This window comes from Marmota monax, unplaced genomic scaffold (assembly GCF_021218885.2).
Source record: "Marmota monax isolate L192 unplaced genomic scaffold, Marmota_monax_Labrador192_F-V1.1 WCK01_AAM20220418_F8-fsc00092, whole genome shotgun sequence".
NCBI classification, from domain to species: Eukaryota; Metazoa; Chordata; class Mammalia; order Rodentia; family Sciuridae; genus Marmota; species Marmota monax.
This window is the reverse complement of record NW_026692583.1, coordinates 535,472-563,151: the sequence shown is the minus strand read 5'-3', so window position 1 is coordinate 563,151 and position 27,680 is coordinate 535,472. Positions and strand designations below refer to the sequence as shown.

The 27,680-nt window shown below is 64.6% G+C and overlaps 1 long non-coding RNA gene across 1 annotated transcript; it reads right to left on the bottom strand.

The window, feature by feature from the left end:
• Positions 1-5,341: 5,341 nt before the first annotated feature.
• On the bottom strand, positions 5,342-8,865 carry LOC124093679 (uncharacterized). Its single transcript, XR_006852028.2, has 2 exons — positions 7,013-8,865; positions 5,342-6,007 (listed from the first exon to the last, which is right to left on the bottom strand). It is a non-coding gene; the product is annotated as an uncharacterized LOC124093679 (long non-coding RNA).
• Positions 8,866-27,680: the final 18,815 nt, after the last annotated feature.

The following is a 27,680-nucleotide window of genomic DNA, read 5'->3' as shown; positions in this document are numbered from 1 at the left end:
AGTTCGCGGAAAGAATGATATTGGCCACATTGTGTCGTTCTGCTGTGTGCAGGCACAAATGTCCAAGGACAGGTCCCCCAGGACAGGATGCCCACTATGCACAAGTGGAAACCCTGGGGAATCACGTGACAAAGTCATCACCATTTCAGAGCAGAGCTGAGAGGAGATGGCCCAGGCCCCACGTCCACCTCGCCCGAACCATGCTCGGCAGCCAGCAGCGTGCGTCCCTGGGCACTGGCCCTGGGGTCAGCCACCATGAGCCTGGCCTTCTCACCCTGCAGCAGGCATTTGGGCTGTCTCAGCCACTCAGGGGCTGTGAGGACCCTCAGCCCTCGGGAGGCGCAGGGTCTGAGGAGGCCCCCGGCTCAGGTCCACCCAGAGCCAGGGTCTGTGATCTCATCTGGAAGTTGCATCTTTGCAGATGGAATTAAGATGAGGTCATGCTGAAGTAGTGCAGGCCCCACGTCCAGTGACTGGTGTCCTTATGGGATGACGAGGTGACACATAGCGGGAAGGTAGCCAGGAAAGTAGCCGCAAGCCAAGGAGTGACAGTGTCCCTGCAGCCCCAGGAATGAAGAGACAAGGGTCCTCCAGGGTCTCGCGAGGAGCTCGGCTGGCCAGCACCCTGTCGCGGCTTCTGCCCCAGGACCGTGAGCTGTGTGGCCGTGTCCAAGCCCCCCATGGTCAGGGAGTGGCTCGGATCCTGAGCTCTTCCTCGCTCCTCCCAGGGTGACGGGTGCCCCAGGGACGCTCAGGACAGCAGGCTGGGGCAGGGCACCCAGGAGGCTGAGTGGCTGAGAGAGCTCTGCAGGCTCCTCGGGGACCCCAACTCCCCAGGGGCAGCCCTGCCAGGCCCCACCTGCACCCCCACTCCGTCACACCCCGTCACCTGCTCTGCTCCTCCGATGGGGCCTCCTGTCCCTCCCGCCTCTCTGCCTGCTGCTTCCTGTGACCTGGTTTACCCCCCACTAACACAACTGGTCCCAGCTGAGTATGTGGCCCTCAGCAGGTCAGTCCCTTCACCGCTATGAGGTCAGAACTGTTATCCCTGGTTTTCACATGAGGTAAATGAGCTCAGGACCACACAGGTTGGGGTCTGTGCCACGTGAGCCTAGCACCCATTTCTGGGTCAGGCATACTGTAGGTGCTTAATGAATGCTCATTAACCAAGTGTACTCACATCTACTCTCCATGCCTGAATTCGTGTTTACGTATTTTGAGGCTCTGGGGGTGGAGATTTGGGGCTCCTGCGGGATGAGTTGATACTCCACCACTGAGCCACACCCCTCTGAGCCACACCCCCAGAGCCATGCCCCATGGAGACACCTCCACCAAGCCACACCCCTCTGAGGCTCTCCCCCTACTAAGCCACGCCCACTGACCCACGCCTCTCCGAGCCACTTTCTACACCGAGCCACGCCCATCAGGGCCACGCCCCCAATGAGCCATACCCCTCTGAGCCACACCCACAGAGCCACTCTCCATGGAGACAACCCCACCAAGCCAAGCCCCTCTGAGCCACGCCCCTCAGGGCCACGCCCCCAATGAGCCACACCTTACTGAACTATAGCCACAGAGCCACACCCTCTGAGCCACTGCCCACTATTAAGCCACACCCACTGAGCCACGCCCCTCTGAAAGACTTCATACCACCAAGCCACGCCCCCTCTTAGCCACGCCCATTTACCCACACCCACTGAGCCATGCCCCAGGAGCCATTCCCATCCACCAAGACACACCCAGCTCCTGGGTAGATCTCTGGTCACTGTCATGACACATGCAGCTGGCCTATCTCCGCCATGTGGAATGTGTCGCTGAGCCCCGTCCAATGTGAAGCCACTATTCCTTTTGTCCTTCTTTGTTGCACTGGAAAGTGCCAACTGGGTCCTGTGGGCGGGGACACTGGGCGTTGCGCGTTTCCAGTGGCTACTGCAATAAATGACCACAAAACTTCCCACCCGCTCTCCCTGTGCCCCAAGTTTGGGCTCTGGAAGTTTCATTTCTTGTTAGAAACAGTCACCTTCCCAAGAGAGACAGCAGCAGAGCGAAGACAGCCCAGCAGGGAGGAGTGTGGGGTCTGACTGCGGTTTGCTCTTCCCACCTATAGGATCCGCACTGAGAGCCCAGGGCAGCTGGCCAGGGCTGCTGTGTTCTGGACAGCACTCGGGCCCCCTTCTGTGGGTTGACAGTGGAAAATTGAACACCCTGTCTGCTGCTGACCAAGAGGTCTGGCCACCCTGGGGCTCCCAGTACCGCCGGCTCACGCCCACACCTTTCTCAGTTTGCTAAGGCTCCGGGGCGCCTGGGGCCAGCGACTCCAAGCCAGGTGAGATCCCCTGGGGCCAGCTCTGCCCGCGTCCCCTGGGAGTCCCTGGTGGACAGATGACGTTGCAGACCTGGTCTCTGCCAGGGTGAGACATGGCCCAGGAGTCCTCAGAAGAACGCTGTTTGTCCCTCTGGAGCCAAAGCCAGCGGCACCCAGAAGCACTTCTCTGTCTCGCTCCCGGGGTAGGATCCCCACCCCCGAGGGCCCAAAGCCCACCCAGCGTCCCCGTGGCCCTCTGGCCTCCCTTGGAGAGCCAGGCAGAGCTCTCCAGCTCGCGCCGGGAGGCAGGAACGGGGTGCATTTTCCCTCAAACTCCTCTTCTTTTCTGGATTCCTGGAAGCTCTGTCCTAATATTTTGCCCGCGGACATCATTGCACCTGGTGAAGGTCGAAGCACCTGTCCAGCTGCAGGCACCTCTGGCTGCCCGGGCCACAGAGCGAGGCTCTCACTGAGGGGAGCCGGTGTCTCCCTGTGTGGCCTGACGGCTGGGCCGATGCCCAGACCTACCTGCTTAGTCCCTGGATGCCACCACACACCGGGCATCCACCATGACGGCAGCTCCTGCTGCGGGCTGGGAAGGACAAGAAGAGGGGGTGCTTGCTCCTTGGTAGGTGCCACAGAGGCCCCCATTGTGCTCCTGGCCTGCCCTGCACAGCTGGGCAAGTATGGCTGGTTCCTGCACCTCTTGGGGGTCTCAGACCCTCTCCCTAAAGGCAGAGTAATAACAGGAGCCTGGGCGATGCCCATTAGCGGCCATGGGGGAAGATGTTTGTACTCTACTGTCCATGAGTCATTCAACAAACCTTGGCCGGGCACCAACTGCATGCCAGGTTCTGTTCTGGGCACTTAGGAGGTGGCAAGGACATGCAGGCAGCGGATGTTCCAGAAGACAGGCGGGCTCCTCCTCGAGGCCCAGGGAGCCGTTTCTGACTTACTCTGGAAGCTGCCCAGGCTCTGCAGTGCTTGATGCCCAGTAAACCACTGGCCTTTTTCTGTTTTTAACGGGCAGTGGGGACCCGGAGCCTGGAGGGAAGGGCCAGAGACAGCGTGGGCAGGGAAGGGGCAGTCCCTGGGTAGCAGAGGTGACATCCTAGGCTTCCAGGCACCAGTGCTGACAGGCCCCAGGAAGGCCCCTCGGTCCCCTGGGCGCTGACCACTCACCCTGAGAACAGCGAGCCGGTGGCCGGGCTTCCCGGTGCAGCCTGACCTGCAGCCAGCAGAGACACTGGCGCATGGAAGTCCAGGGCATAGCTCTGCCACGCAGCGGACGGGCCAATGCAGGCGGGCGGGTGTGCAGACAGTGGGGTGAACACCAGGCTGGGGCTGGCTTCCTCGAGACTCAGCGTCCACCAGGACAGGGGCAGCGTTCCCGCCTGGGCCTCTGTGCCCCTCGGCTCTGCCCTCGACTAGGTGCCAGGTGGCCCCTGTGGGGCGTGCTTCTGTCCCTGGTTTAAGTAGAGCCCCTTCCCTTCACGTTCCCCGCATCCTTCCCGAACCTGGCCTGCTCTACTTAAACCAGGCTGGGCAGGCGCGGGCAGCAGGAGGCAGCCGGGCTTGGGAGCCCAATGGCCCCCATCTCCAGTCCTGGCTCCACCCTGGGCCCAGCAACCTTGGACGTGTGGGGAAGTGGGGACGGGCATGGTGTCCTCGCAGCCCTGAGGACATCACTTGGACATGGCCAGGGCGAGGCCACAGATAAACAGAGGGGGGCTTGGGACCCCTCCATACCTGTGGGCACTAGATGGGCCCCTAACCCAGTGGGCCCCTGGTGTGGGAGGGGCGAGGGGACAAGAGTGTCCCACCCATGGGAAGCCCAGTTCCCTCCAACTGGTGTCCTCACCTGTGACAGCAGGGACCGAGTTACAGAAGCCAGAGTTGACACCTGGTACCTCCTGGCCTCAGACGCCAGTCAGTTGTTGAGGAGCGGCAACGCCCTGTGTAGGGGCCACCGGGCGCATCTGAGGGCCATCCTGGGCCACCGATAGGTCCGCGGGGGCTCCTGCTGTCGGGGGCCGGGGCCCGAGGACACTGCTGCTCAGGCTGGGATCCACACATGAGGTGGGAGGCACAGGTCGAGGGACGCGGAGCCGGAGGGGGCGGCGCCCCAGGGTGACCAGGCGGTGGGGGCTGCGGGCGGGGGAGGGACACTGTCCTCTGCGAATCTGAAAGGTCCAGCATGGCATGGACGCCGCTGCTGCTCTGGTGCTCACTCGGATGGGAGCGAAGGGCGGTGCCAAGCTCAGGGGCCACCAGAGGCAGAGGGGCACACCAGGCCACCGAGACCCTGTCCCCATGGACGGACTGGCGTGCTGGCTGGAGGACCCACTGTGGGGAGCTCCCGGGACTCTGCTGCCAGCCTGGCCCTGCCCGCCCTTCCCTGAAGGAGGGTCCCTGGAAGGTCACTGGACGTCCCTCTGTGACCATGGGGAGGCCTGGCACATCCCCGAAGAAGTGGAGTCGGGGGTGGGGTGAGAGCAGAGGGTCCCAGAGACCCCTGCCCACTCCAGCCTCCCGCGTATGGTCCAGGTCCCCCTCCTGCCCTCTATTGCCTCACCCACCCCAGCACCCAGCACCGGGGAGTCAGGGCAAGTTCAAGGTTGAGCCTGTTTGTCTATGGGCACCTTTCTGCACCGGGCCCGGGATCCCTTGGGAGGCAAAACTGGACGTGACCTCTCTGCAGTGACTGTCACATGGGAACCCCCCTCTTCTCCACTGAGAATGTTCACATCAGGGCTGTGCATACAGTCAGCGCTCCATAAATGCACACCCCACAAAGGGCGTCTCTAAAGAGGGCCGGGGTGAGCTGGGCTCTGAGACGGCCTGCGGAGCCTCCCCGCGTGGGAGACGGCGGGCCTCGGCCGGGCTCCCCGAGGACTCTGGGAAAGAAGGATATTAACGTGCTGGACCCTAATCAAATCTGGATGATTTCACTGGAAACCTTTCCGCGATCCCATCAGCGCTGAAGGATCACAACAGCAACAAATTAGACCAACAGGCTCGGGAAAATGTGCCCGATTTAGAAACGGATGTTACAGTTTATTAACCAGCTAAATTAATTCGATTTTGAACCACTGTTAAATATACATTAGGATGTATCGCCCAGGAGCCCAGCGGGCGGGGGGAGGGCGGGGGGAGGCTGTCCTGAACTCCCTCGGGGCCTGTGCGAGGGGTCCACGCTGGGGTTCCGGGCAGTGCCGGAGCTGGAGAGGGAGGGAGGCCCAGGGAAAGCCCGGGCACCGCAGGCTCCACCCCAGGGCGGGAGCCAGGAGCTCCGTATCTCGTATCTGAAAGTCTCAGACATTCCTCCTTCAAGTACAGCTGGATCCAGGAGCTCAAGGTCAACAGGAACCGGCTTTTGGTTTTTCATGTTCTTCTACTGTCTGCAGGGCCAGGCCTGCTGTGAGAGCAACCCGGGACCCTCTGGCAGCCAGGACAGGCCTGGCCGTGGCCCTGCCCTCCGTCACTGCACAGAGAGCTCCCGCCGTGGGCTGAATGCAGCTCTGAGGCCACACTGTCCCGCTGGGTCCCGTTGGTGGCCAAGGAGCAGGAAATGTGGTGCTCACCGCTCTGGAGGCTGAGGCCCAAGGTGGAGGCCCCAGAGGTCCCACTCTGGTGAGGGCTGCTGCTCCCCAGATGTCCTCACGGGGTGGAAACTGGCCAGGGAGTTCTCTGGGGTCCCTGCTTGAAGTTAACACCCCCCGTGGGGGCCCATGTCATGACCTTGTCCCCTCCCACAGGCTCTGCCTCCCGACACCATCACATGCAGGGTCAGGACCTCAACCTATGAATGTGGGGGAGACACAAACACTTAATCTGTAACCCACGCATTGGAAGACATAGCCGGCCTCCCCTACGGGGCCTTTGCACCTGCTGAGCTGGTGGCCCAGAATGCTTTGCTTCCCCCACCAGCAGCAGCGCATCCCCAGGGACCCTGGAACTCCCGCTGGGCCTGCCCTGCCTTCCGGCTGGTACCTTCCCTACTGCGCATGCCCAGTGCTCAAAATGGAAGCCCATTTACATCATGGAAAGGGCAGGAAGCGAGGGACTTCTGGCCCCGGCCACTGCGTGGATGAGCCTTGAGGGTGTTATGCCAAGGGCAAGAAGCTGGCAGCCAGGGGTGCCCATGAGGAGACCCAGCTTAGAGGAGAGGAGGGCTAGGGCGCCATGGCCAGGATAGGGGAGTGGCAGTTACTGCTCCACAGGGCCAGGGACAGGGCCACTGTTCAGGGTGACAGGAGCCCCAGGAACCGGCTCGTGGCGAGTGTCACTAACACCAGACCTTGGACCTCACAGTGGCTAATGCAGTGGTTTTTATGCAATAGATAATTTACCACAATAAAAATGAAGAAAAGCTGTGTCTGTAACACCCCCCCCCCCAGCCGGCCTGGCTCCCGATGAAGATGAGGTGGAGCAGAAAAGGAAGAAAGGACAGAAGGAATCCGAGGAAGGACAAAGGGACCAGGACGGAGCCCAGACCTGAGCACCCATCCCGGCCCCTGGCCCTTCCCTCCTGACGGTCACTCCCAACTTCCTGAGAAATCTGTAAATCCTCGTGCTATGAGACCTCGCTGGTCTATGAAAATCACCCGGTTCGCCTGCTTACGAGAGCTGGTCGGCTCCGGGATGGACTTTCAGATTAGATAACGCAGCAATATATTTTAAGAAACCTATGATCCGGGCGCGTACCTGTTGATCAGATCAAGGAGACAAGTGACATCCTGAAGATCTCAGAGGCCAGGCCTCCACCAGCACCACGAGTGCCCGGCTGATGCTGTTCCCACATCCTTCCCGTGGCCGCCCCACACCAGGTTTCCTTTAGAGGAAGAGCCTGAGATCCCAGAAGCCCTCTGCAGGACGGACGCAGCCGCCACCTTTCACTTTCTAACCAGCCCTTCCTTCCTCTTGCTGAGCCCTGACTTAAGTAGGGGCCTCAGGGAAGCCTTTCAGAGACAGGACCCTCCCCGGTGCAGTTCAGGGCCCAGAGACCCTCCAGATGGCTCTGTCCCTGCTCCCAGCCAGCCTGTCCTGTGAGAACCGTGTCCCGGGCTCTGCTCCAGGTACTGTCTGTGCCGGGGAGGAGGGGACCGGCTGAGGGGAGAGCCGGCAGGAACCGTGGGTGGCCCTGTGGGTCGGCGAGATAGGCCATGCTGTCGGAGGCAAGGGGCCGTGGACAGACTGGGACCCAGCTCTGTCCTGCCAGGAGTCCTGCCGCAGCCGTGGAAGGGCTGGCTGGGGGCCAGGGCCGGAGCCGCAGGCCCAGGAAGCCCTGCCCCCGGATCTGCCCGGGCCAGCTCGGCCCAGTGAACCCGGCCGTGAGCGCCACTCCCACAGGGTGACAGGATGCCCCCTGGCCGGTGTCCGGCTGGCCCCGGCCCGGGAGCCACCAGGCCCACATGCTTGGCGCACAGCGGAGACATTGACTGAGCACTTGCACGCCGCATGGCGATGACCCCTGGACCCCAGGGCCCCGGGGCACAAATCACCAGCTCTGTTTGGCTCATGGTGGGCAGCAGGCTGGTGGCACTGGGCTGTCCTGGCCACACATCTGCTGGGCTCTGCTGGCTGCCCCTGGACACGCCCCTGCAGCCGAAGGTCAGCCAGTCCAGCCTCAGCCCTGCCGGTCCAGCCTCGGCCCCTCCACACGCCTCCTGCTCCCTCCAGGCCCCGAGGCTGTTCCAGAGCACAGAGGAGCTAACTCCGGGGTCCCGAGAGCCCCTCGCCCCCTGCACGCTCCCTCACGTCCGCCTCGCGCTCCTGGAAGCCGGGGGTTGGGGGGCAGCGGGTTCCATGATGGGGCGGCTGCTCAGGGGGCCTGGTCTCTGTGACCCACCAGGGCCACCTGCAGCAGGTGGGGGCCTCTCCCGGCCCTGTGGGACCCCTGCCCCAGGTCACAGAACCAGACAGGCCACTGCCCACCCCTGGGTCCCATGGTCAGGGAGGGGACGGGAGGCTGTACCCGTGACCCAGTGTGGGGGGCTGGCGACTGTGAGGGACCACCAAGGGGCTGGTGCTGGGTGAGTGACAGGGCCACAGGTGGGAGATGAGGACAGACGGGGAGGGGGCGGGCTACAGGGGGCTTGTCACTTCACACTCTGGCTTTTTCTGGGGTGGGAGCCGCGGGGACCCTCGGGTGGAGCCTCCCTGCCGCAGGCCTGGGGCTCTGACATGATCCCCCTGTCTGATGGTGACCAAGGGACTTAAGGGGCCACGTGGCCGCCAGGAGCCCGGGGGCTGGACCGCTGCACCGTCCAGGTGTGCCACCATGGCCAGAGCCTGGTGAGGCTGGGGGTGTCTGGAAGCTGAGGCAGGGGCCACCAGGGGGCTGGACACACACACAGGACAAAGAGCAGCAGGGACTCCGGGGGCTCTGGGGCCACCACAGCAGGTGGCCCTGTGCTGGGGGACAGAGGAGCAGTCCAGTCCACCGTCCACACGGGGCAGGTCCAATGGGCCGGGAGCCGTCTGTCCCCAGCAGCCCGCTGTCTGCAGGAGCCCTCGAGGCCCTGCCCGGTGCCCGCCTGGTCCTGGGGACACAGTGAGCCAGCCAGACCCTCCCGCGGGAGCGGATGGCAGGCAGCCCAGTGCCATAGATCACCAGGACGACCCCAGGGCCTCCAGGGCATCTCCTGGAACGAGGCTCAGCCACAGAGGTCCCTGCAGAGCAGCTCCCTGGACCCGTCCTTGGTCATCACCGTGTCACGAGCCCGGAGGGGGGCTCAGCCCGCGCTCCACGCCACCCTTGCCGCACTCGGGGCGGTGCACACGTGTGAGCGTGAGTGTGTTCACACGCGTGTGTGGCTCAGGTTGGACCATAAACCAGGCCTGGGGAGGAGGATGGGGGTGTCCTGAGCACATGGGAGACGCCTCTGCTTAGCTGCTTGAAGCTGTGGGTTCTTGAGCAAGACTCCTAACCTCTCTGAGCCTCAGCTTTCTCCTCTGAAAATGCAGGTGTCACTGTGCCCATCTTGTCACACAGCGGGTGGGGGTAGTGACTGGGTTCTCTAGGTGATGAAGCTTCAGCGCGGGTCATGTACATCTTACCTCTGAGTCCTGAGTCCACACGCCTCGGGCACGTTACCCCCGAGCAGCGTCTCTGGCCCCTCCAAACTTTTTCCTTTTTCTTTTCTTTTTTTGAGACAAGGCCTCCCTAAATTTTTCGGAGCCTTGCCAAGTTGCTGAGGTTGGCCTAGAGCTTGCGATCCTCCTCCCTCAGCCTCCTGAGTCCCCGGGATTGCAGGCGTGGCCACCACACTGGCATATGACTCATTTCAAGATCCTGTGAGCAACTGGCTGCCGCCCAGTGGTGGCCATTCTGTTTACCAAGAGCACTGAGGTCTGCGTGACCCACAAAGGAAAAGGGAGAAACCGCGGTTGTTTGTTTAGCTGGGATTTGGGGTCATTCGTTACTGTGGCAAAACCTAACCTCTCCTGACTGGTGTACCATGGACTCGAGAACACGTGATGTCCAGGTGCACCGTGGGGGCCACAGTCAGCCTTACTCTTACTTAAACAACCTCCCAGAGCAAATGAGCAGGTCAGGACACTGAGTGGGGTGGACGGACTCTGAGGAGGCCCCACAGTCCCCCTCCTGGAATCTGCAGACCTGCTCCTCCCTCCTGCTGAGCGTGAGCCAGGCCGTGGCATTGTCACTCATGCCGTGAGCGACTCTGTGTCTGTCCCATGGGAAGAGTCCTCTGCTGGCCTTGGAGAAGTGAGGAGCCGTGCTGGGAGGCCCGGGGCACAGACGGACTGCAGGGCCACCGCAGCCGCTTCTCCCACCTGGCTCTGGGCTGACGTCCAAGGGCAGGGTGTGGCAGGGCTGCGGCCTCTGACTTCTCCCTGCCTGGCTGGGTTCCAGCTTGCCCAATGTCCTCACGTGGACACCAATCAGGCTGCGTCAGGGCCACCCCGGGGGCCCCTGGTAGCTTAGTCACCCCTTCAAAGACCCTGTCTCCATGCGGTCGCATTCTGAGGTCCTGGGGTCTGGGCCTCAGCTCGGGAACCCTGGGGAGAGCGGCCAGCCGGCTCCATGGCCAGGCCCGGGTCCTGCCCACGGCCAGGTGAGCGGGAAGCAGACCCCCCAGGAGCCCCGGGAGCCCCCGGCCCCCAACACTGAGCAGAGAACGCCCTGGGCCAGGCAGACGCGTGTCCAGGGAGGACCCGCAGGCTGTGATGCCCCTTGGCCTCTGCTCCTGGGGTCCGGGACCCTTAGGGGTGAGGACCTGGTGCCAGGGTGCTGCCCCAGGAGCTGCCCCGAGCCTGCTGCCTATCCGTGGGGCTTCGGTCAGCTGCTGGGCAGCTGCCATCTTCTTTGCAGCCTGAGTGGTAGCAGCTCCTGTCCCCCTGCAGCTGGGGCGTGGAGGCCAGAGAGCTGAGGTAACCATTGCAGTGGACTCGGCCACCTTCACGGTCAGCGTCACTAACCCAGGATGCCCTGCAGCGGAGTCACCAAAGCATAGGGACGGGAGGAGCCCACGGAGAGCTGCCATGTCCCTCGGGGCGGGAGGAGTGGCCACGCTGCCCTCCGAGGCACGATGCTCCCACGCTTGCCATGATGCTGACCAGGATGTGGATATGTCCCCATGTTCCCCAGGGGACCACGGAGGCTCCTACATCCCAGGGCTTTCCCAAGGTGCCCCCGCTGCTGTGCCAGGCTGGGTAGAGCAGGCTGGGAACACCAAGGCTTGCCCCGCGGTGGCCCCGTGTGACCCCCGCGGCCAGGCAGGACAGAGAACGGGGCCCCGGCGTGTCTCAAGGGACTGGCTAAGCTGAGAAGTTTCTGGAACACGGTGGGATGCCCGGGAGGGCTGAGGTGATGTTTTTCAGCTGAAAATGTCCCTTGGGTAAAATTCCAGCCCTCTCCCTCCGTCTGCAGCAGGGACCTGGCTCCCTGAGACCCCAGCACAGGGAAGGGCGCTGCCCGGCTCCGTCCTGGAGTGGCCCCCAGCCTCCCCGGGGAACTGGGGCCAACGGCAGTGCATGGGTACTGCCCCGTACGTGCTGGGCCACAGCACACCCTGCCCAGCCTGGCCGGGGGCTTTCCTGGGACCCGGGGGGCAGGCGGGAAGGAGGAGCCCGGGTGGCAGATGTGGGAACGAGGCTCAGTGACATGGGACGCTGGGCAAGAAGAAGAGTGGGAAGCAAGACCCCTGGAGGGGCGCCAGGGCACCGCATGCCAGCCGGGCATCGCGGCCACGCAGCCCCTCCTCCCCCCTGGGCCCGGCTGACGCAGGTGCAGAGGAAACGCTGTCGGAGTTGGAGGCAGAAGGCGGCTCGTGTCCCCACATCTGCCGCTTGCTCAGCGATCCTGTGAGCCGCTGAAAATCCCTGAGACCGGCATAACCGGGCTGTGGCCCACAGTGACAAAGAGAAACGAGAAAACTGACAATGAGAGGGACCTTTCTTGCCGGCCAGCGAAAGTCAGGCCTGTGCAAGCGGAAAGGGAGAGTCCTGGCCCCAGGAAGCAGAATTCCAGGAATAGAGTCAGCTTCAGGCACAGCCAGATCCAGGGACTTGAGTCATGTCACCAGACCTTGGTCACACTCCCTCCTTGGCCTGTCCACTCCTCCATTCACATTCTCCCCGAGGTGGCATGCTGGCTGCCAGGAGTCCTACGATCGTCCCTGTGATCCGAGACAGAGAAGGAGCTGCCCCTTCCACGTCCCTGGCAAAGGCCGCAGCGCAGGCTGGATCGGCTCTCCTAAGCCCACAGCGGATCGGAAGGCCAGCTGCGCCCACCCCTCCCAGCCTGGAGTCGGGCACTGTCTGCGGAGTGCGAGCAGAGGCCAATCCCCAGTGAGGACTAGGCTGGTGCCCACGAGAGGCAACAAGAGTCAGCTCCACCGGTGCCCGTCCTTCCGCCCAGATCCTCCCCTCCCCCCCTCTGTCCCCAGGCCGCCCCTGGGTGGCAAGCTGCCCTGCCTTCTGGCCTTGGCAGTGGGCCCTGTGGAGACCAAGGACGGGAGGCCAGGAGCTGCCCTGGCCCTAGAGCGGGCGCTGGCTTCTCAGGGTGCCCCTGCCCTGCCCCTACAGGGGTCTACCAGGCTGGACGGCCCTCCTGGTCTTGGCGCAGGTGGGAGGCTGGGGCCACTGCATGGTGCGCGACCCTGTGGGCCCCTCCAGGCCCTGAACTGCGCACTTAAAGAGCACCCACAGCGAGCCGGGCACCGTGGCCCACGCCTGTAACCCCAGGGGCTCGGGAGGCTGAGGCAGGAGGATCAGGAGTTCAAAGCCAGCCTCAGCAATGGTGAGGCCCTAAGCAACTCGGTGAGACCCTGTCTCTAAATAAAATACAGAATAGGGCTGGGGACGTGGCTCAGTGGCCCAGTGTCCTTGAGCTCGATCCCTGGAACCCTCCCTCCAAAAAAAAAAAAAAAACAACAACAACCCAAAACCCAGCTACGGCTGTGAATCTCCTGCTGTCAGGCCTGGGGCCAACCAGGGTGTCTCAGGGTTTAAATAAATCTCAAAGGCACCGTGTCCCAGCAAGGTCTGGGTCTGGTCCCCCTGGCCCGGATCAATGTGTACTCAGGGGTACTCAGGACGGAGCAGGGACGTCCCCAGGCCTCGAGCGCTGACGCTGCAGCTGGTGACCGGCCTGGGGGCAGGGAGGGCAGGGAGCCGGGCACAGGGAAGCGAGGCAGAGTGGAGGACGCCCACTCCCCCTTCCGGCTCAGGAACTGAGTCATTGGGCAGCTGCCGGCCTCCTGCACCGGGGACGCCGGGTGAGGCCAGTGCCACGCTCTGCACATGGAGGACCGGAGCTCGCGGGAGGAGGGGCTGCGTCCCCGTCCCAGGAGCTGCACTGGGCCCCTGTCTGGGCAGAGGATCCGCAGGCCGCATTAAAAACTAAAGAAAAACACAGGTGAGGCTGATTCTCGATTCTCATTGGCCCCAGTTGACCCAAAATGTCATCACTGTAATCCACATTAAAAGTGGTCCCTGAGATACTCATGGCCTTTTCACCTTGGGACTTCTGGAGTCCACTGGCAGCCCTCTCCATGGCCACGACATCTCCACAGCAACATGATGTCCCCTGGTGTCTGGAGACTGTCCCAGGCCCCACCTGCCCCTCAGGAGAGGCCTCGGGCGCAGCCCGGCCTCCCGCCAGCTCAGACCAGGGGACAGAGAGCCTCGGCCACTCGTGCAGGGTGGACATTTCTCTACTGGGTGGGCCGAGCCCTCGGGCCAGGGAGCCGGGCCTGGTGACGAGGAGGGCAGGTGGCCACAAGCTGCCCTTGGCCTGCCGCAGCCCCGGGTGAGTCTCAGGCCCTTCCCTGGACATCCCGCCTGCGGTCAGCACTGCCCCGGCTGCTAATCGAGTCCAGGTCGGTTCCCATCAAGTCAGTGAGAACGCGGCCCCTGGGCTCCGGCCATGCGCGGCTCCAACCCAGGTCGGCACAGGCCCAGGGCAGCCGGGGAGGACACGCGGAAACGGAGCCGTTCTGTTTGGAAGGACGGTGCCCAGGGGCCTCTGCTGGGTCCCTGTGGAGCTTCTGTTTCTTCCTCTGGTCCAGGGCGGCCACTGTGCCTGGCCAAGGGCGCGCCACCACCAAGCCATACCCAGGGGACCAGGGGACAGAGGCCCGGAGCAGGCTGGGCATCCAGGGAGCGGAGCCCGGGCTGGAGAGGCCTCCGGGGGCCTCAGGCCAGCTGGGTGACCTGGTGGAACACTGTGAGGAAGCCCGGCCAGAAGGCCACGCACCTCTTCCAACGTCCAGTCACCAGACGGAGATTCCCAAGCACCGAGAAAGCAACGTGCCACCCGGCCCAGAGCCCCAGGGCTGCTGAGCGCAGGGCGCAGTGTCCAGGGTCCTGGGGGCCAGGAGCTGGCTAGCTCAAGGCCAGGCCATGCTGAGGAGGATCCCCACCGCAAAACTCAAGGCTATGTCTCTCAGCCCCATCTCGTAGGTGAGGAAATGGAGGGCCAGAGAGGTCGCACCACCCACCCAAAGTCACACAGCTCAGGACCAGAAACTGGGCTCCACTCAGGTCTGCTGGGCCCATGTCTGGCGGGGATCGTCCCCCCCACCCAGTACAGTTGACGTGGTGCCTTCACTGGAACAAGAGGGCAGAGTCAGCCTCAGTAGAGTCCCAAGGTTGGGACGGGGTGGGAATCACAGGCCCTCTGGGGTGGCAGCCTCTTCAGAAAGAGGCCAGGAGAGGCCCGGACTGGAGTCCTGGAGAGGCCTGACCTTCCTGGGCAGCCAGGGGCTCCGCGTCCTCAGCCGGCACATCCCAGCCAATCCCAGGGTGACGGCCACAGCCCCCCACCAGCAAGTGTCCTGGAGCCATTTCTTGCTGGTCAGGAAGCAGCTGGTAAATGAGGGTCACAGCTGTCCCTGTTGCCACCCAGGCAGGGCGGACCCCACGGTCAGTAGCGCCTCGGGGGCTACACACCAGGAGAGGAGGGGGCCAGGCAAGGGGACTGTGGAGTGGGTTGCTGGGACTGTCACAGGCCCCAGGGGGGCGGCCGCGCCTGCTGAGATGGGAAGCCCCAGGCCTCCTCCCCCATGGAGATGTCATCCAGCACCCAGAGGGGACGCAGGAGGGACCCGAGCACGAGTCCCACGGAGACAGCGAGCAGGTGACATCCAGCCTGGACTCTTGACCCCAGAACCTTCCCAGGGCAGTCCTGCCCCAGGAAATAAAGAGAAGGAGGGGGACAGGGAGGAGGGGAGGGACAGTGAGGAGGGGAGGGGACAGGGAGGAGGGAGGGGACAGGGAGGAGGGGAGGGGACAGGGAGGAGGGAGGGGACAGGGAGGAGGGGAGGGGACAGGGAGGAGGGGAGGGGACACGGAGGAGGGAGGGGACAGGGAGGAAGGGAGGGGACAGGGAGGAGGGGAGGGACAGGGAGGAGGGAGGGGACACGGAGGAAGGGAGGGGACAGGGAGGAGGGAAGGGGGACAGGGAGGAGGGGAGGGGGACAGTGAGGAGGGGAGGGGACAGGGAGGAGGGAGGGGACAGGGAGGAGGGAGGGGACAGGGAGGAAGGGAGGGGACAGGGAGGAGGGGAGGGGGACAGGGAGGAGGGAGGGGACAGGGAGGAGGGGAGGGGGACAGGGAGGAGGGAGGGGACAGGGAGGAGGGGAGGGGACAGGGAGGAGGGGAGGAGGACAGGGAGGAGGGGAGGGGGACAGGGAGGAGGGAGGGGACAGGGGGGGGGGGAGGGGACGGGGAGGAGGGGAGGAGGACAGGGAGGAGGGGAGGGGGATAGGGAGGAGGGAGGGGACAGGGAGGAGGGAGGGGACAGGGAGGAGGGGAGGGGGACAGGGAGGAGGGGAGGGGGACAGGGAGGAGGGAGGGGACAGGGAGGAGGGGAGGGGGACAGGGAGGAGGGGAGGAGGACAGGGAGGAGGGGAGGAGGACAGGGAGGAGGGGAGGGGGACAGGGAGGAGGGAGGGGACAGGGAGGAGGGGAGGAGGACAGGGAGGAGGGGAGGAGGACAGGGAGGAGGGGAGGGGACAGGGAGGAGGGGAGGAGGACAGGGAGGAGGGGAGGGGACAGGGAGGAGGGGAGGAGGACAGGGAGGACAGGAAGGGACATGGAGGAGGGAGGGGACAGGGAGGAGGGAGGGGACACGGAGGAGGGGAGGGGACACGGAGGAGGGGAGGGGACACGGAGGAGGGGAGGGGACAGGGAGGAGGGGAGGAGGACAGGGAGGAGGGGGGGGGGACAGGGAGGAGGGAGGGGACAGGGAGGAGGGGAGGGGGACAGTGAGGAGGGGAGGGGACACAGAAGTGGGGAAGGGGCCAGGGAGGAGGGGGGGACAGGGAGGAGGGAGGGGGGGACAGGGAGGAGGGAGGGGGACAGGGAGGAGGGAGGGGGACAGGGAGGAGGGGAGGGGACAGAGAGGAGGGAGGGGGACAGGGAGGAGGGAGGGGACAGGGAGGAGGGAGGGGACAGGGAGGAGGGAGGGGACACGGAGGAGGGGAGGGGACACAGAAGTGGGGAAGGGGCCAGGGAGAAGGGGGGACAGGGAGGAGGGAGGGGACAGTGAGGAGGGAGGGGGACAGGGAGGAGGGGAGGGGACAGGGAGGAGGGAGGGGGACAGGGAGGAGGGAGGGGGACAGGGAGGAGGGGAGGGGACAGAGAGGAAGGGAGGGGACAGGGAGGAGGGGAGGGGGACAGGGAGGAGGGGAGGGGACAGGGAGGAGGGGAGGGGGACAGGGAGGAGGGAGGGGACAGGGAGGAGGGAGGGGACACGGAGGAGGGGAGGGGACACAGAAGTGGGGAAGGGGCCAGGGAGAAGGGGGGACAGGGAGGAGGGGTGAGGGACAGGGAGGAGGGGAGGGGGACAGGAAGGGGGGAGGGGGACAGGGAGGAGGGGTGGAGGACAGGGAGGACAGGAAGGGACATGGAGGAGGGGAGGGGGACAAGGAGGAGGGGGGGACGGGAGGAGGGGAGGGGACAGGGAGGAGGGGGGTCATGGAGCCTGCGGGGCCATCTTGTGGCCTATTTCTGTGCAGCCTGCAAACTAAGGATGATTCTTACGTTTTTAAAAAGATGTAAAAATCAAAAGCCAAGCACAGGAAACAGCAGCACCCACCACGGACCTCTCAGCCCCAGAGCCCCCCCATGCCCCCCTGCCCCCCCATGCCCCCCTGCCCCCCAGAGCCCCCCATGCCCCATGGAGCCCCCTGTGCCCCCCATGCCCCATGCCGAGGCCTTGCTCGGCTCTGTTTGCTTTCAGAACCTCGCCGTCCCGGGTCCTGCTGGCTTTGGGTCACCAATCCCCCAGCCTGGGCCAGCTGTGAAGCCCAGAAGGGCGGCCAGGCCAGACACAGCTGCCCCCTGTGCCCCGGGCCGCCCAGCACCAGCCACCAGAAGCCCTTGGGAGCTGGGCTGGGGGTCAGGTGGTCCTGCTGCAACTCAGGCCAGGTCAGGCCAGCAGGAGGACAGACGTCCTCCCCGGGGCGGGGGGGAGGGCACGGCCCAGACTTGCTTCCTCTGGCATCAGCTTTTAGAAAGCAGGGAGATTAATTTTTCTGTTCCACACCCGTGGTGGTGGGGTTTCTGTTTTAGGAAATGGAGGGAAGGGAAGGTCTATTTACCAGTCAGAGCCCTTGGCTGCAGGTGACAAAAATCCCAAGTCAAAGTGGCTGAAGCAACAAAAGTATTTATTGGCTCATGTCACTGAAAAGTCTGGGAGTTGGATGAGCTTCAGGCAGAGCCTGATCCAGGGGCTCAATATGATACCACCAGGACTCAATCTTTCCATTTCTTCTGGGTTGGTTTTACTCTCAGGAAACCTAGGCGTGCATCCCATCCGCTCACCAACCCCAACCCCATTAGCAACAGTTGTCTCCTTCAGTGGGTCCCAGACTGAACGTCACTGAGCCCTGCCTGGATCATGTGACCTTCCTCTGAACTAGAGGCTGTGACCAGGGGGATGGGATGGTCTGATTGGCCAACCTTGGTCACATGCTCCTGGAGTGGGTGGGGTCAGCCACTCTGGACCTGCAGATGCTGAGAGAAGAGAACCATCCCCCAGCAAGACCAGGGGGGTCAGCAGGAAGGACCTGAGTCCTCGAGATCAGCAGCTGCCCACAGAAGGGAACTGGAGTCTGGGCTCCCCGCCAGGCCTCGCCGCCCCATCCACAGCTGCTGGCCTGCGGCCCTGCAGGACACAGCCCCAGCCACACCCAGCGGTGGGGGGGCCTTCCCAGCCTGGCCTGGGCTCCGCTGCCCTCCCTGGCCACCCCCAGGCCCCCAGCCCTGCCCATGGCTGGCGCGCAGTGAGTGCCCACAACACCTGATTGTCAAACTTCTGTCGCCTGCTGGACCCTGAGAGGCTGGAGGGCAGAGAAGGTGTCTTGCTCCTGCAGGGTCCCCAGCACCTGAGGCCCAGGGGGTCCCCCAGATGCTTGGTAACCAGTGAATGTCCCTCGGTGCACAGTGGGTCCCCAGACACTTGGAAAGCTAGTAAATGTCCCTTGGCCCACAGTGGGTCCCCATATATGTGGTAAATGAATGAATTTGCTCCACAAATATCTGATGAACAGATGAATTCAACCGGGGGAGTGGCCAGCCCGGGGAGTGGCCGGCTGTGGGACACTTGCAGGTCATGGAGGAGCTGGAGGGGTAGCCGTTGGGAGGGGGATGAAGGAGGGATGGGGGGATGGAGGGCAGAACTTCCCTGGAGGAGCCTCTGAGGAGGATCACAGTCCTGAGGGACACCTGGGCAGGGAGCGGTCAGTTGGCTTGAGGCCCAGCCCAGCCGGGAGGGGCGGGGTTTGGGCAGAGCAGGAAGCCAGGTCAGGCCTGGCCAGGCGAGCGGTGCCAGGGACACTGTGCCCCAGGCGGCCGGGCTGCCTGCTCTACGGCCCTGGCCTGCGTCCACTCCACAAGAGAGCCTGCTGTGTTGGGGGCTGACCGGGTCTGGGCCGCCCGCCCTGCAGTGCAGACCCAATCTGTTCTCTATCTGTCAGGGCCGTGAGGAGGGGCTCCCTGCCCAGCCTCTGCCCTCCACGGGAGCCACACGGTGACATTCCTGGGCCTGGGCTGAGCGGGGGTCAGAGCTGCCTGCCCCTCCCTGGAGAACCAGACATAGCCCAGGGCCGCTGGCCGTCCACAGCCCCCTCCCACCCCCCCGTGGGAGTTGCCTTCAGCCCATCTCAGCGGAGAGGACACTGGAGCTCAGGCCCAGGAGCCCGCAGGCAGGAGGGAGGCCACGAGCCCACCAGGCCTGCCAGCCCACGGGAGACCCCAGCCCAAGGGAGACCCCAGCCCGGCTGCCTGGGAGACACACCCTGCTTCTGAGCTGACCTTGGGCACCAGCCTCCGAGAGGCCTCCCAGGGCCCCAGAATGTCCTGTGACGGGGCAGCCGAGCTCCAGGCTGTCTGGACGCCTACACACACAGCACAGCCTCTCCTCCTCACACCTGGCCTCCCGCCCGGTCCTCCTTGCTGCCCTGTGCACAGGCTCCAGGGGGAACCGCAGGCCAGGCAACACGGAGAGCAGCAGCCCTCCCGGGCCGCAGAGGCAGCCTGGCTCCAGGCCCTGGTTCTGTAATGGCCTTGCTGTGTGACCTGGGCAGTGACCTGACCTTCTGAGCCCATCTCCTCACTTCATGACGCAGGCATCAGAGCCCAGGTGTGCAAGGCAACAGCCGGAGGGCCTCCTGGGGCAGGAACACAGCTGGTGCTGGACACAGGGCCCTGCTGGTCGGACGCCACCTCCCACCTCCGTGCACACCAGGGAGGACCCCAGGGTCCCCTCCCCTTCCCGAGACCCCCAGTGTGGATCAAGTTCCGACTCCACTTCTGCTGGGCCTCGGGTGACAGGGACAAGAGGAAAGGACCCAGTCCTCAAACAACGGTGGCGTGGAGCTCGGGGTCCCAGGCACAGCCGCCTGCCTGGGCTCCTCCGTCAAACCCACCTGCATCTGCTTAACCCGTGCTCATCGGGGCATCCCTGTCACCGCTGCGGAGCACGGATCCTGACAGACACTCAGGTCTCCAAGTGGCAGATGCAGATGGGCTGTCTTCTAGAAGCTTCTAAATTTCTGTTGCAAAAAGAGAAGTCCAGCAGCCTGTCCCCAGGATGCCTCCAGGGGCAGCAGCTTGAAGGACGAGGGATGATGCCCCCAAAGCAGATGACTGAGAGGCAGGGCACCTGGTGGGCGGTCAAGGCCATGACCAGGGCAGCGCTTCGTGTGAGGTCCTCCAGGGCATGTGAGGACGCCAAGCCATTCACAGAGGCATTATGAAATTATTGGGCACTTACTGTATGCCAGGCACTGTTCTAGAAGCCGGGAGAGCGGGGGTAGGAAGCGCTGGCCCAGGCCCTCTGAGCTGGCCTGGCTCTCTTGCGAGGCACTGGCCTGGGGTTCTCTGCATGCCAGGCTGGCCGTCCCTCTCTTAGCAGCCTAGAGTCTGCGGCACATGCAGTGACGTGGCCAGGGCTGGGGACGATCGCTGTGGCCAATCACTGTGGCCGGGGAAACAGCGTGGATCAGGACACGGTCAGCACCCCAGGGCAGAGAAGAGCCGCATCCCATGCCAAGCAGAGCTGCTCGCTCTGAGAGGTGATCCTGCTCCTGGCTCTCCCGCTGGCAGCCACGGGACGGGCTTAGCACGCGCCTCTGGCCCAAGTCAGGCATGGCCTTGTGATCTGCTGGACCTAAGGTGTGAGCAGAACCCAGACCTGGGGCCGTGGGGACAGTGGGCAGGAGACCAGCCAGGCCCCTCCTGCGCTCTCGCCTGGTGGCCTCCAGATCCCTGACGCTCCATCTGTCCAGGTCCCAGGGCGAGGGGCAGGTGCAGAGCCCCCGCTGACCCTCGCGCTCACGGCACATGAGACGCCAACCCTGCAGTCTGAGGCCGTGGGGTTGCGGAGCTGTTTGTCACAGCAGCAGGGCTGTGTCCGAGCCCACTGCGTCTCCACTGCACAGGCAGGGAGACGGTCGGGGCAAGCACAGAGGGGACACTGGGGACAGAGGACACCCTCCCCCCAGGACAGGAAACCCCTCCCCCATGGGACAAAGAACACCCCTTCTCCAGGGCACAGTGGACACCCCTCCCCCAGGGGACAGTGGTGTCCTCCCCCAGGGGACAATGGACACCCCTCCCCCAGGGGACAGAGGACACCCCTCCCCTATGGCACAGTGGTTTCCTCCCTCAGGGGACAGTGGTGCCCTCCCCCAGGGCACAGTGGACACCCCTCCCCCGGGGACAGTGGTGCCCTCCTGCAGCCTTCGGGAGGTGAGCCCCTCCCCCACAAGCCCGCCAGGCCTGGCTGCTCCCCCTTCAATTAAAGCCAATTTCAAGGTCCCCTGGTTTCCCGTGCGTCCCTGGTCGTGTCCACCAGAGGCCCCGTCTGCTCGGCTGCCCATCTTGTCCGAGCCGCCAACAAGACAAATGGCCTGTGACTTACTGTCCGCTACGGCAAGTGGCAGCGCAGCCCAGGAATAAATCACAGCTGGTCTCCCAGAGCCGCCCAGAGCTCCTGGAGGGACACCGGCCAGGGAGGGGCAGGGGGAGGCTGGGGGAGGCCAGGGGGGTGGGGAGGGGGAGGGGTGGGGAGGGGGAGGTGGGGGGGCGGGGGGCGGGGAGGCTGGGGGAGCGCGGGGAGGCTGGGGAGGGGGCGGGGAGGCTGATGAGGCTGGAGGCTGCACAGAGGCTGAGGACTGCTGGGGCTCCACTGGGCCAGGGGTCCAGTGGGCACTGTTGGTGCTCCTGTGGCCAGCACCCACCCCCTCACCAGTGTTCCCTCTTCGGAAACCGTCTCTCTGCCCCACTGTCCTTGTGCTCGGGGAGGCTCCCTGCTCAGCTCCGGGGGGGACCCTTGGCTCGCACCCAGCCACCACTGCCATGAGGCTCGCAGGCAGGTGACCACACGGCCCACTGGCCTCATGGTGGACCTGCACTGACCCTCTAGGACAGAGATGCCTTCTTTCGGGCAGCTCATAGGTGGAGGGTCGTGTCCACTGGGCATCTCCAGCTTCCAGCCCAGGCACATAGTAGATGCTCAGGAAAACTGCAAGGGCAGCCAGCAGGGCTGGGGCCCATGGGGCTCAGCCACAGGGCAGCTCAAGAAGATCCCCGTCCACTTGGACCTTGGCTTTTGCCTGTGGAAGGAGGCACCGGGAGCTGTGTCTGCTAACTACTGTCCATCCCCCCCCCCGTGCTGCTGGACGAAGACCCAGCACCCTCACCTCCATCATGACTTCCACAGCTGCCGCCCGGCGGAGCCTCCCTGTGAGCTGGGCTTGGTGGTCCTGCCATTTCTCGTCCCCCTCGGATCCGAGGGAAAGCTGGGCTGGACAGACCGCAGGACAGCGCCAGGGCTCTCGGGGTAGGCAGCAGCCCAGGGTGCAGCAGCCCAGGGCCCACCCACCCACGCTCCTTAGGTCAAAGCAGGTCCCCCGGCAGGGACAGAGGCAGGCAGGACGAGGAGCCGGCCTCCCTTGGGCAGAGGGGCCGGGGTGGACCCAGGCCTCGCAGATCAGCCCGGCCCTTCCCGCCACGTCTCCACGGGGCCTCTTGACTGCACAGACTGGGAGCGTCCTCAGCATGTGACACTCGGCGATGTATGACACAGGAGGACAAGGACCCAAAGCTGTCTGCACCATGACAGGACCTTGCGCCTGGACCTGCGTCTCCCGGCCTCATCCCCAGCAGCGGGCCTGGGGCAGCCCTGATCGGCAGACACCGAGGAGCCGTCCCTAAGCTCCCATGCCGTTGTGAGGACGTGGCCAGCCCTGGTGACAACACCACGGTGGGGCCTCTGTAGCCCTTCTGCGGTCATGGCTGGACATGCTGTGGCCCTCGCACCTCCAGTGTAGGACAGCGCCCTCCTCTGTTCCCTGGTAACCAGCAGGGCTGAGGTCCAGGTGGGCAGGTGTCATCATACCTGGGGACTCGCGTCCCCGCCCTGTAGCAGGCACAGCTGACTGCAGAGGCCCTAGGAGTGGCCCAGGGGCCCAGGAGAGATGGACAGACCACAGTGGCCTGTGCTCAGCCTGCCCCAGTGTCCCCGTCTGTGTCCTCCTTCCGTCTCTGGGACACAGCAAGTCACCCTGCTGTCCACCATCCCCAAGGACCACCCGTCCAGACCCACGGGCTGCCCCACAGGGAGGAGCCCAGGCCCCACCAGGGCCTGCCCAGGGAGGTGCCCACAGCCGAGGGTCCTCCCGCCTGAGATGGCCAGCCCCAGCAGAGGACACGGTGTCAGCGCCTGTCAGCCGGGGACACTAGCTCCCTGTCCTGGGGTTGGAGATGAGCTCCGGTGGGTTTTGGCAGAAGAGCCGTGCGCCCATGGCCACCTGGACAAGGACACGACTGCAGGCTCCCATTGGTGTCGGAGACCTGGGACGTCTGAGTGGCACCGGGGGCTGTGTTCCATTTTCATTGTTCTTAGCCATAGGGGACAGCAGTGGCATAGGCCAGTCCTGGCTGAGGTGGCCCCGGCCTGTGCCCACTGCCCCCCCTGCAGGCTTGCCCGGGCACAGGGAGCTGCTGGCCGCTGTGGCCTGGAGGGACGCATCCCCTGGGCCCGTGTGCTGAAAGCTGCGTCTCCTGGTGGCAATGCCAGGGTGGGGATGGCAAGCACAGGGACCGTAGGGATCAACCCACCGTGACTCGGGCTAACGGCCTGAAGGACGGGTGGAGCCTCAGGAGCGTGTCCCTGGGGACTGTGCCTTGTCCAGGTCCCGTTCTCTCTCCCTCTCTGCTCCCCAGCCACCACGGATGGACAGCTCTGTCCACCACGGTGTTACCCCACCTTGGGCCTAAGCAGTGGGGCCTCTGGACTGAGAGCCGCAGTCACCCTCTGTCCACTAAGTGGCTTTCTCATACCGGGTCACAGTGATGCGGGCTGACACACTGTTCCTGCTGACGTTCCCCCGGAGCAGCCGACAGCCAGCACCACCGTGGGGCAGCCTGCCCTCCATCGCTGGCCTGTGGACACAGGAGCCCAGTGGATGCTCACTGTCAGAGTCACTGGCTGGTGGCGTGTGTGATCCGCTAGCAAGTGACAGCAGGGAACGCCACCCAACAGGCCCCGGTGGAAACGCTCAGCTCAGGGAGACGGGGACCCAGGGCTGAGGACCATGGTGAGGGCCCCGGGGGACTTCCTGGGGGAGACGCCCGGCCGGGTTGTGGGCAGACAGGAGCCGGGAGGCGTCCCAAGGGGAAGGGGCAGGCTGGAGGCCCTGGATGGTGGCCGGCAGTGGGACAGAGCCCTGGGCAGCGGAACTGGAGCCCGGTCCCCGGGCACCTGAGCCTTCGCTCAGAGCAGGACGGAGCTGGGCAGCTGCCAGAGCAGATCTGCACCCAAGAAAGACCCCGAGCAGTGGGTAGCAGAGGCCTCGGCCGCGTCAGCCACCAAGCCAGCTGTGTGTGCCGCCTGGACAGCGAGGCCCCTCTCCATGCCCCGCCGGCCACTGCAGTGGCCGGCGCCTCCCTGCTACCTGCTTCTTGGGTGGCGATGCGGAAACTGAGGTTGCCTAAGGGTGGCCGCGGCATCACCAGCCGGTCTCCGGGGGCCCACAGGGGCAGGAGGAGGACCTGTCAGAGAAAGGCCCTCTCCACACCCATCAGCAGGCCACGGCGGCCAGCTGCAGAGAAGGCCCTGCCCGATCAGGACCTGAGGCCAGGGCCACCTGCACCTCAGCCACGCAGAGCAGGTCTGTCCGCGGGTCCTGGGCAGGGAGGGCAGCCGGACCCTCCTCTAGCCCATCAGGTACCGCCGCCCGCGGGCAGCTGGGCTCCCACACCGGCAAGAGCCCTCGTCCTCAGGCCACCTCATCAGCTGGCCTCCGTCATCCTGAGAGGACCCTGCACCATGGCTGCCACGGGACTGAGGTCCCCACTGCGGAAACCAAGGAGCCTCCCGCCAACGTTCATTCCTGGTTAATGCCGTGACTTTGCTTTGACATTTCGGAAGCTGCGGGAGACCATTACCCGGTGACAATGTCCTACCCGGTGACATTATCTCTTAATTACAATCTGCAAGTAATGCTGCAAAAGTGGCCGCAGATAGCTGCTCTGGAGAAGACTGTCCTGCCGCTGACCAGGTCACTCAGCGCCTGCCAATGAGGGAGACAAATGGGCACCGGGGGCCTTGTGTGTCCTGTCTCCTCAATGACAAAGCTGCACGCAGTGGCAGGGGGTGGCAGATACCAGGTGGACTTCTGACGTCCCACGTCCCCAGTCAGGGGCACGGTACCCCCAGCAGAGAAGAGCCTGCCAACCCTGGGACCTGCACACACTGTGACCGTGCCCCCAAGGGACAGGCACAGACCCCGGGAAGTCAGCCCTGTGAGGAGGGGGACCTGCAGGGGCCTGGGCAGCTTCCCTGGCTCCGCGAGAGTGAGGAGGGGTCCCCAAGTTCCGAGGCCTCCAGGGAGGGTCAGGGACCTGGCAGAGAGGGGCACACAAAGCCCCCGGGGGACGGCGGCCTTCCGCCTTCCTGTCACAGGACACGGTGGCTTCTCGTCCCAGTCTACATTGAGCCCCTGACTGTGTGACCTGGGACTGTGTCCCACCCTCTCTGTGCCTCAGCTTCCTCATCTGTAGAGCGGGGAGGCTCGCGGCCTCACACAGAGAGTCCCGTGAACGAGGCCTCGGCAGACAGGCCCTGCGCGTGCCAGCCGTCGGTGCCATCGTCCTCAGCTTCCTGGAATGGCTGTGACAGGCTCCTCAGCAGCAGAGCATCCTCTCGGGGCTCTGCCGTCCTGGGGGGCGCTGGCCGCTCCTGCAGTGGCTCTGGGAGGCCCTTGCCCACCTCTCCCAGCCACTGTCCCTGAGGAGGCCACTGTCCCCGAGGGGCAGCCCTGTGCTTCCCTCACGGCCCTGCCTCCCTCTGACCAGGACCCAGGTGGCCCAGGGTCATCTCCCACCACAGGACCTTGACCTCCCCACGTCAGCAGGGCCCCGGGCCACCGAGAGCAGTGCGTTCACAGGCCCCAGAATCAGGACCAGGCACCTTGGGGACCACGAGTAAGCTGGCATGACCCTTGTGGTGGTGACCTCAGAGACCTGAGGTCAGTGTTTTGGCCACTGGATCCATTTTACCTTGTGAGCATGCTCAGTGGACTGGGCTGGTGAAGGACGCCCACTGGACGCCCAAAGGGCAGCACAGCCCATGTACATGTGGCCCACAACCCCCGAGCGAGGGCAAGCGCAGTCGGCACTGGGTCCATTTTGCCGGCCGCAGAGGAGTGTTCTTAACCGGAATTCGGTGCCAATAACTGAACTCAGGAGATTTCACATTTTTAAATCCATTTTCTCATGTGAAATAAAAAATAAAAAAGCCGGGCTGCCCGTCACTGAGCGGCCAAGGACCCTGCGCCCAGAACCACCTCCACCCACTGAATACCCACGTGGCCTGCGGGCCTGGCTCTCACACCCAGCACCCCGTCACATGGTCTTGATGAGAAGTTGGCAGCACCTCCTCAAGGGTCGTGAAGGTTGCCAGGCGCAGTGAACACGGCTGCGATCCCAGAGACTCGGGAGGCTGAGGCAGGAGGATCTGGTCAAGGCCAGCCTCAGCAGCTCAGCGAGGAGACCCAATCTCTAAATGAGACATTCCAAAGGGCTGGGGACGTGGCTCAGTGGCCGAGCACCCCTGGGCTCAATCCCTGGCACCTAAACAAACCCAAAAGAGGGTCAGAGCGCTGTCCTGGGAGGCGGGGCTGGCTGATCCCACCTCTGCCAGCTTTGGGCGGGTCACAACCTGCCCTCCGCTTGAACACCAGCAGCCGTCACTCACCGAGGAAGCTCCTGGTCACCTCCACGGGCATGTGAATGACCCTCTGCGAAGCCACACGGTTCCCTCCACAGGACACACCCACGCGTCCCACCCCAGGGACGTTGGCACGGCAGCTCAGCCCCACTGGACTGCACAAGGACCATGAGTGGCCCTGGGCGTCAGGGAGAGCTGGCCTGCGTGTGACGGCCACTGCCCACTGTTTCCAGGTGAACATGCAGAAACCGTCCCTCCTCGTGAGGGCCTGTGGTGGGGCGGGCGGCAGGAGTGGGTCTTCCTGTTGGGCAGAGGTGGCACAGCAGGGCAAGGCCACTTGCCTGCGGGGCACAGGGCACTGGGCGGCCTCAGTCCCAGTACTGGCCCCAGCTGCCGCTGCCCATGGCCTGCACTGATGTCACGGGGAAACCATGTCCGGCCCTCAAACAGCTGCTGCTGCCCCAGGGCCAGAGGCCCCAAGCAGGGCCAGGGAGGCTAAGTGTCACATCAGAGTCCCCGTCCCCGAGGGAAGGCCCTCCTACCGTCCAGGGCTGGGCAGGGCCGGGCAGACGGGTGGCCACGGGAGCGGAGGGGCGATCCCAAATGGCAGAGACGTCTCCAGGCCACCAGGGAGCCACTGCCAGGACCCCCTTTGTCCACACCACCTGCAGGGCTGTGTCCAGTAGGGGTAAGTGTCCTGCCTCCGAGCCTGGGAGGAACCAGAGGCCAGCTGGACACGGCCCGTAGGCTCCCCGCATGGCCCCTGTCCCCCTCCTCCCTCGGTCCCCCTGCGCCCCAGGCTGAGGAGCCCAGCACTGTTTCAGATGCGCTGACCCCTGCTCCTGTCCCCACTGGACCCTGGGAAGAGCCTGGAGTCCCCGGGAAGCTCCTGCGGCCTTCTTCCGGGTGGCGCTGGGCTCTGCCTGAGCTGCTGGCCATGCCGGGGTGCTGGGCCTGGAAGCTGGGTCCCCAGTGCCACTTCGGAGAGGCAAAGAGGACGCAGGGGTTCCCGTGGCCGGGCGCTGGGCCACGGTGTGCGGCAGCAGCCGGACGCAGCCAGGACAGGCCACAAGCTGCCATCCGCGCTCACCACCAGCCCAAGACCGCGGAGGGAGACCTGCTGTCTCCGCTCCTGACCGTACAGTGAGGACGAAGGTGGCACCT